Source organism: Bos javanicus, chromosome 12 (assembly GCF_032452875.1).
Source record: "Bos javanicus breed banteng chromosome 12, ARS-OSU_banteng_1.0, whole genome shotgun sequence".
Classification (NCBI taxonomy): domain Eukaryota; kingdom Metazoa; phylum Chordata; class Mammalia; order Artiodactyla; family Bovidae; genus Bos; species Bos javanicus.
Genome location: NC_083879.1, coordinates 22,612,834 through 22,622,364, shown reverse-complemented (window position 1 = coordinate 22,622,364; position 9,531 = coordinate 22,612,834).

Below are 9,531 nucleotides of genomic sequence, written 5' to 3'. Positions count from 1 at the left end.
GTTTGTCCATGATCAGCTGCAAACTTCTCCCCAGTAGTCCTTTTCCCTCCTCTTCTCTCTTTCTGCCCACCCCGCATTACAGTACTCCTATGGCACCTTCCTCCAGCAACTGGTAAGAAATCATGTCATTCTTGCTTCCCTCTTGGTGTGTCCCAGCAGGTGTGACATGGCAACAGGGAAGAGAGTACAGCTGGTTGACGTTGTTCAAACCCCCTGTCCCCAGGGCACTGCTTTTTTGATCCTGCTTCTCCTCTTTTTAAAATTTAATTTTATTTTTGGGTTTCCCTGGTGGCTTAGACAGGTAAAGAATCTGCCTTCAATGCAGGAGACCCAGATTCATTGGGAAGATCCCCCGGAGAAGGCAATGAAAACCGACTCCAGTATTTTTGCCTGCAGAATCCCACGGACAGAGGATAATTGCTTTGCAATGTTGTGTTAGTTTCTGCTGTACAGCAACCTGAATCAGCTATATGTATACATATATCCCCTCCTTCTTGGACGTCCCCCCCAACCCCTCTCCCCATCCCATCCCTCTAGGTCATCACAGAGCACTGGGCTGAGTCCCCTGTGCCATACAACAGCTTCCTACTTGAGGATTTTCCTACGCACTCCTGCCCTTCACTCCAGGCCAAACCTACTCCTGTGTAAAACACTGCTCCAGCTGGAAGCCTCTTTAAGTCAAACGAGAACCCTAAGAGTCTCTGGTCTCCTTGCACTACGAGCATTCACCCTGGAGCTGAATCTAGAATCTAGGCTGGCACTGTGAATGTGGGAAATAAATGGTAACTTCTCATTCAGGGATTGAGCCAAGTGAGATGAAATGACATGCTCACTATCCACACAGTAGGTGGAAAATGCAGGACTGAAAAGACTTGGATCTGAGTTTTCACTCAGTGTTCTTTTCCAGCATCCCAGTGATGACAAACCCGAGCTTTGGGGACCATTGGCAGAGGGTCAGGTGGGAAAACTTTCTGCTCAGAGAACTTGGTCCTTTGGTTTCTGATTATATTTCTTACTGAGTAGAAGGAACTGTTTATTTTTGCTAGGAAATCTGAAGGAGTTGAAGACCCAATAACCCTGGGTGGGAATTGTATAATTTATAGAGAACTCCATGAAGGGCAGGACACAAGAACAGAGAATGACTGATATGCCCAAAAGTTCAAGAAATGAAAGGAAGCTAATAAAGCTCTTCATAAATGTCAGATTCTCAGATATTCTTTTTTATTTAATTTATTAACTTACTAGACTAGTGATTTTATTTCTTACATTTGATAGTGCTTTAAAGTACATAAGAAGACATTTTCACATACTATCTTAATTAAGCACCTATTTTGGATATGAAATTTTTTTTTTTTTTACATATTCCTTTTTGTATTCTTTTCCATTTTGGTTTTATCACAGGGTATTGAATTTAGTTCCCTGTGCTACACATTAGGACTTGTTTATCCATTCTAAAGGTAATAGTTTTCATCTGGCAACCCCAAACTCCCAGGCCATCCGTCTTTCTCCCCTCCTCCTTCTTGGCAACCGCAAGTCTGTTCTCTGTGTCGGTGAGTCTGTTTCTACTTTGTAGATAGATTCATTTGTGCCATATTTTAGATTCCACATATAAGTGATATCTTATGTTATTTGTCTTTTTCTTTCTGACTTATTTCATTTAGTATGATAATCTCTACTTGCATCCATGTTGATGCAAATGACATTGTTTTGTTCCTTTCTACAACCAGTCCATCCTAAAGGAGATCAGTTCTGGGTGTTCAATGGAAGGACTGATGCTAAAGCTGAAACTCCAATACTTTGGCCACCTCATGTGAAGAGTTGACTCATTGGAAAAGACTCTGATGCTGGGAGGGATGGGGGGCAGGGGGAGAAGGGGACGACAGAGGATGAGATGGCTGGATGGCATCACCGACTCGATGGACATGAGTCTGAGTGAACTCCGGGAGTTGGTGATGGACAGGGAGGCCTGGCGTGCTGCGATTCATGGGGTCGCAAAGAGTCGGACACGACTGAGCGACTGAACTGAACTGATAACTGAGTGTGTGTTAGTTACTCAGGCATGTCCAACTCTTTGCGACCCCATGGACTGTAGCCCACCAGGCTCCTTTGTCCATGGGATTTTCCAGGCAAGAATACTGGATTGGGTTGCCATTTCCTTCTCCAAATGACTGAGGAGTATTCCATTATATATGCATATACATACACACACCACATCTTCTTTACCCATTCATTTGTGATAGACATTCAGGTTATTTCTGTGTTGTGGCTGTTGTGAATAGCGCTGTTATGAACATAGTGTCCATGTATCTTTTTGAATTATAGTTTTGTCCAGGTATATTCCCAGGAGTGGGATTGTTGGCTCATATGGTAATTCTATTTTTATTTTTCTGGGAACCTCCATACTGTATTCCATAGTAGCTATACCAACTTACATTCCCACCAATAGTGTAAGAGGATTCCCTTTTCTCCACACCCTCTCCAGTATTTATTATATGCAGACTTTTTAATGATGACCATTCTGACCAAGTGAAATGGTGCCTCACTGTAGTTTCGATTTGCATTTTTTTTTACCAACTGAGCTGTCAGGGAAGCCCAATAATTAGCACTGTTGAGCGATTTTTCATGTGTCTACTGGCAACTGAATGTCTTCTTTGGAGAGATGTCTATTAAAGTCTCTTGCCCATTTATTGATTGGGCTGTTGGTTTTTTATTGTTGTTGAGTTGTATGAGCTGTTTGTATATTCTGGAGATTAAGCCTTTCTCTATTGTATCATTTGCAAGTATTTTCCCCCATTCTGTAGGTTGTCTTTTTGTTTTCTTTCTTTTTTTTTTTTAAATGGTTTCCTTTTCTGTGCAAAAGCTTGTAAGTTTGATTAGGTTCAATTTGTTTATTTCTGTTTGTATTTCTGTTCCCTTGGGAGACTGACCTAAGAAAACATTGGTACAATTTATGTTAGAGAATGTTTTGCTCATGCTCTCCTCTAGGAGTTTTATGGTGTTATGTCTTATGATTAAGTCTTGAAGCCACTTTGAGTTTATTTTTGAGTGGTGTGAGGATGTGTTCTAACTCCATTGACTTACATGCAGCTGTTCAGCTTGCCCAATGTCACTTGCTAAAGAGACTGTCTTTCCCATTTTACATTCTTGCCTCTTTTGGTGATGATTAATTAAGGTTCTTGGATATTCTAAAGACACTCTTGCTCAGTCTTTGCCACATTTTTAAGCCCATGTTCTCACACAGTGCTTTTTCAATGAAGCCTCCATGAATCTCTAAAACCCAAGATTTTTGAGGAATTTCACTTGTTATATTTAGGATCATGAAAATACACACCCTTATAGATTCATCAGTGTCCCCAGGGCGACTAAGTAGTTCCTCTCCCCACATCCACTGACAATCCCCATCGCCCAATCCCACAGATGAAGAAAATGCCAAGAGATGACCTGCCTGAGATCCTATAGCTGGTTAGCTGCCTGCCTAAGATAAGAACACGTTTCCTGTCTTCCAGGCAAGAACTTTATATAATGTCCTGCGTCCCTAAGAGTTCAAGCGAATCAGGAATGTGAGACGTACTTAGAGTTTTCAATTCTTCAAATTCTTTAAAGTGCTCAAAATATTTCCTTGGGGAGAGTTATTCTAGGCCTCTTCTGGGAAACAAGCACATGGTCTATCCAAATGGTTCTTTAGTCAGAGAAAGAAATGTTAGCAGCAGAGAACAGAGCCCCAGCCAAAGAAATCTCAGTGTGCCTCTGAACAAAGGGATGGGGGAGTGAAGCAGAAGAAAAGGAAAGAAGGCACCCACGTCCACTTGAACTTGACATCGTAAAAACTGATGAACACTCGTCCCAGAGCAGTACAAGCCGTCATTCCTAGACTTAACATTTTAAGAAGAAAACTAATCAGCCAAGTGAAATGAGAATTATTAAATGCTTGGAAGTGCCTCAGGAATCTTTAGAAATTTAAGCAACACTCTATAATTAATACATATGGGATTTTTTTTTTTTTTAAGAAAGGAAAAAGTACAGCCATACAGGGCACTCACAAAGGAAGACAGAGGAGTTCATCTTGAAAGAGAGAAAGTGATCTCTCTCTAAGAATATGAAAGAAGGTGGGTGCATGCTGGAGCACGCCTGAGCACTGCTAGGGACAGGAAAGGACAGCAGTCCCTGGAAGGAATGTGTGGGCAGAAAGATTAAGAAACTTTCAAGGCTTTTATGAAAGGGTGGGAGAAAAAAAAAGCATCGGAGGCCCATTAGGAAGTCAGAAGAAAGGCAGATTTAATGATGCCCACGACATGATTGAGATCATGAACTGCATCATTAAATTCATCTTTTAAAAAGAAAAAAGAAAATATATCCCCAGGTATCTTTTTGTGTGATGGGGGTGGAGCAGGGAAGATAGAAATCTGAATCTTTCTTTTTTTTTAAATGGCTACCAGTAAACAAGCAAATTTTAAAACCAAATGAATTCAAAAGCAAGCAAAACTAATCTATGACTTGAGAAGTTGAGAGATGGATAAGCCTGGAGAGGAGAGGTGGGAGGCTTCAGGGATACTGGCCACGTTCTATTTCCATACCTGGGTGGGATTCCAGGGGTGAGGGTATGCTCTTTACGAAAATTCACTGGACTGGACACTGTGACCCATGTACTTTTATGTATGTATTATACAGTAATAAAAGGTAAAAATAAAATAAAATGAGAGCTTTTAAAAAGGTAATTATTACAATTATAGTGATGTGATATCTGAATCCAAGATGGGTGATAAGGTAATAGAATTACTAAGCAGCACATAGATATTTTCAAAAATCATTAGAGTGCTGAAACTTAATGGAATAGCAATCTATCAGGGTACAACCACATTTGACTTTGCAATCAATATATTCCTGTACCATTATAGGTATATGCATTTATGCATTTAAATTCTGTGATGGATAGTGCTCATTAATAGGAATCTTATATCCTATTTGAAATTAAATCACTGCTCTCTTTCTTTTTTAAAAGCAAATCCAAATTTCCATATATACAATTTGTTTAAATTGAAATGTATTCAAATTGGCAGAAAGGAATGAAATCATATAGCCATATGTGACTTTTAAGAAAAAGACTAGTCGATCAACCAAAAATAATTTGATTGCTAATTGTGTGACCAATCCAATACTAGTTACTCACTGAGGATACAAGAGAAGTAAAAGATTTTGTTTCTGTTAAGAACTAGTGATCTAGTTGGAGAGAGAAGACTAATAAATATGAGTGGCCCAGAAATGCTACATCGTTCATTCAAAGCTCTAAGTGGTGATAGAAAAGTAATAGTATGACCGCATGCTATTTTTAAAAAGTTTTTTTGATGTGGATTCCCTGGTGGCTCAGATGGTAAAGCATTTGCCCACAATGTGGGAGACCTGGGTTTGATCCCTGGGCCGGGAAGATCCTCTGGAGAAGGAAATGGCAACCCACTCCAGTACTCTTGCCTAGAAAATTCAGTGGATGAAGGAGCCTGGTGGGCTACAGTCCATGGGGTCGCAAAGAGTCAGACACGACTGAGCGACTTTACTTTCACTTGCACTTTTCATTTTTAAAGTCTTCATTGAATTTGTTATGACATTGCTTCTATTTTATGTTTTGGATTTTTGGCTGCAAGGCATGTGGGATCTAAGTTTCCCAGTTCGGTTCAGTTCAGTCACTCAGTCGTGTCCGACTCTTTGCGACCCCATGAATCACAGCACGCCAGGCCTCCCTGTCCATCACCAACTCCCGGAGTTCACTCAGACTCACGTCCATCAAGTCAGTGATGCCATCCAGCCATCTCATCCTCTGTCGTCCCCTTCTCCTCCTGCCCCCAATCCCTCCCAGCATCAGAGACCTTTCCAATGAGTCAACTCTTCGCATGAGGTGGCCAAAGTACTGGAGTTTCAGTTTTAGCATCATTCCTTCCAAAGAAATCCCAGGGCTGATCTCCTTCAGAATGGACTGGTTGGATCTCCTTGCAGTCCAAGGGACTCTCAAGAGTCTTCTCCAACACCACAGTTCAAAAGCATCAATTCTTCGGTGCTCAGCCTTCTTTACAGTCCAACTCTCACATCCATACATGACCACTGGAAAAACCATAGCCTTGACTAGACGGACCTTTGTTGGCAAAGTAATGTCTCTGCTTTTAAATATGCTATTCTAGGTTGGTCATAACTTTCCTTCCAAGGAGTAAGTGTCTTTTAATTTCATGACTGCAGTTCCCCAATCAGGGTTCAAACCTGTACCCCTGCAGTGGAAGGTGAAGTCTTAACCATTGGACCACCAGGGAAGTCCCTGACATGTATTATCTTAGAGTATGATTTTGACTCTCTCCTTTTATAAAAAAGTATTGAAATTAGAACTACTATACCAACTGAAGTTAGTATAGACTATAAACTGAAGACTCATTTTATAAGAATTATCTGATGGAGATCAAATTAAATGTCATTTTATTAAACATAATCATTAAAATTTTCTAAGAAATTCTTTACAACAGTAAAGAATTGTAAAACACGCAGTTGTTACCAATCCATAACATTTTCTGAAAGGCCTAGAATGTTTAAAAAGGAGGGAAGAGAGGAAGCAGAGAGATCCCTCAAGTTGAATGGCAGTACCACTGGAAATCAGTTACCAATGTGATATGTAGGAAGAAACGGGTCAGGTCCAAGTGCTGAAAGCAATGTTGGGGTCAGAGGACACACCAAACTACACTAGGTTTGGGACGATGACCTCACAGGAAATGGCAAAACAAATAACCAGAGTCTAGGTTTCTCTCTACACAGTAGCAGAAACTCCCATGCGGAGCAGGAAAAGCATAGTCTCAAAGGATGAGCAATAATAGCTTGTCTGAACGTCCACGGTTCAACCTTGTTTCCAACCACATCTGTGAATGAATCAGAATTTTCCCTCAGTTGAGTTGACTTCTGGCTGAGTGCAATAGGCCGAACAAGGTCCCCACAAAAATATCTCTGTCCTAATCCCAGGAGCCTCTGTCTCTTGCCTTTTAGGGCAAAGGAAACTTTGCAGATGTAATTAACATAAGGTTTTTAATACAAGGAGATGAAAGGGCCCGCCAGGCTCCTCTGTCCATGGGATTGCCCAGGCAAGAATACTGGAGTGGGTTGCCATTTCCTCCTCCAGAGGATCTTTCCGTCTCAAGGATCAAGTTTCCTGCAGCTCCTGCATTGGCAGCTGGATTCTTCTACCACTAAGACACCTAGGAAGCCCATTTTGTACCACTATGTTTGTAGTAATATTTTATGGCAGCAATAGGAAACTAATACATAGAGGAAGATCAGATCACATCAGATCAGTCGCTCAGTCGTGTCCGACTCTTTGCGACCCCATGAATCGTAGCACGCCAGGCCTCGCTGTCCATCACCAACTCCTGGAGTTCACTCAGACTCACGTCCATCGAGTCAGTGACGCCATCTAGCCATGTCATCCTCTGTCGTCCCCTTCTCCTCCATCAGAGTCTTTTCCAATGAGTCAACTCTTCGCATGAGGTGGCCAAAGTACTGGAGTTTCAGCTTTATTTATTTATTTTAATTTTCAATTTTAATTTTATTTTAAAGTTGAATTTTTTTAAAAAATAATTATTTTAATAAACATGAGCTCCCATTGAAAGTGAAAGCTGCTTAGTCGTGTCTGACTCTTTTTTTTTTAAATTTTTTTTATTTTTTAACTTTACAATATTGTATTGGTTTTGCCATATATCAACATGAATCCGCCACAGGTATACATGTGTTCCCCATCCTGAACCCTCCTCCCTCCTCCCTCCCCATACCATCCCTCTGGGTCGTCCCAGTGCACCAGCCCCAAGCATCCAGTATCGTGCATCGAACCTGGACTGGCGACTCATTTCATATATGATATTATACATATTTCAGTGCCATTCTCCCAAATCATCCCACCCTCTCCCTCTCCCACAGAGTCCAAAAGACCGTTCTATACATCAGTGTCTCTTTTGCTGTCTCGTATACAGGGTTATTGTTACCATCTTTTAGCATCATTCCTTCCAAAGAAATCCCAGGGCTGATCTCCTTCAGAATGGACTGGTTGGATCTCCTTGCAGTCCAAGGGACTCTAAAGAGTCTTCTCCAACACCACACTTCAAAAGCATCAATTCTTCGGCACTCAGCCTTCTTTATAGTCCAACTCTCACATCCATACATGACCACAGGAAAAACCATAGCCTTGACTAGACGAACCTTTGTTGGCAAAATAATGTCTCTGCTTTTGAATATGCTATCTACGTTGGTCACAACTTTCCTTCCAAGGAGTAAGCCTCTTTTAATTTCATGGCTGCAGTCACCATCTGTAGTGATTTTGGAGCCCCAAAAAATAAAGTCTGACACTGTTTCCACTGTTTCCCCATCTAAATCAGTCTATGTAGACCTGGTTTTCTCCAAGATGTCTCTCATGTTGGGCACTGGATTGGAGCATAGCATTTGCAGAGTGACAGGTAGTTTGCAGAAAATCAAGGTCTTCTTTTAGAGTATTTCTCGTGCCATTTTCTTGTGTTTTTGTTCTATCGCATCTGTGGCTTTAGAAGCTCTGAGCTTGAATTTTAAACCCATGATGGAGCCCTTGGTATTACCAGCTCTGAATTGTTATAGGAACTCACACCTTGAGCTGGATCCCTGAAATTCATGTCTATCAAGGCTATGATCCACTTTCAGAATGCATGCAGAGTGGTGCCCAAACTCCAGGAAAAAAAGAACTAGTCATCTGGCTAAAGAAAGATTGTTACAGTACACCTAATGGGCTTCCCAGGTGGCTCAGTGGTAAAGAATATGCCTGCCACTGCAGGAGATGCAGATTCAATCCCTGGGTCGGGAAGATCCCCGGGAGAAGGAAATGGAAACCCACTCCAGTATTCTTGCCTGGAGAATCCCATGGACGAGGAGCCTGGTAGGCTACAGTCCACGGGGTCGCAGAGTCGGACATGACTGAGCGACTTCACTTCATTTCTCCTGCATTGCAGGCAGATTCTTTACTGTCTGAACAACCGAGAAGCCCTAAAATATTAAAGAGGACATTAAATAATGCCTTATTATTCCAAAGCCTATAGACAACTCAGTTTGTTGTTTCTCTTTTGTATATATGAAACTGGAATTAAAAAAAAAAAAAAAAGAAGGAAACTTGTCAACCCTTCTAAAAACTTAAGTGGAATGATAAGAAGTTAATACATTAAAAGAGAAAACTTAGTGCTTCAAGAGGAAGGCTCAATATATATTTGTTGTCTGATCAAATCTTTATCGTAAGGATGACCCTAAGGAGAGGAGCAGTTTAATGTGGAGACAAGAAGTTCTTGAGTTACACGTGGGACTGATGCAAAAACAAATGCTTACCAAATGTAAGCTTTATTCAACTCTTCTAAGCTTATCACTTCTTAAGTGTGTTAGAATTCGCTGCATCCAGGCAAGGGTGACAACCTGTCTTGACAACCATGGTCTACATGATTTGCTTGTGGTTCGTACGTGATACGGTACTAGACTAGCCTTGGGCTGGATCCCACCAGGAAG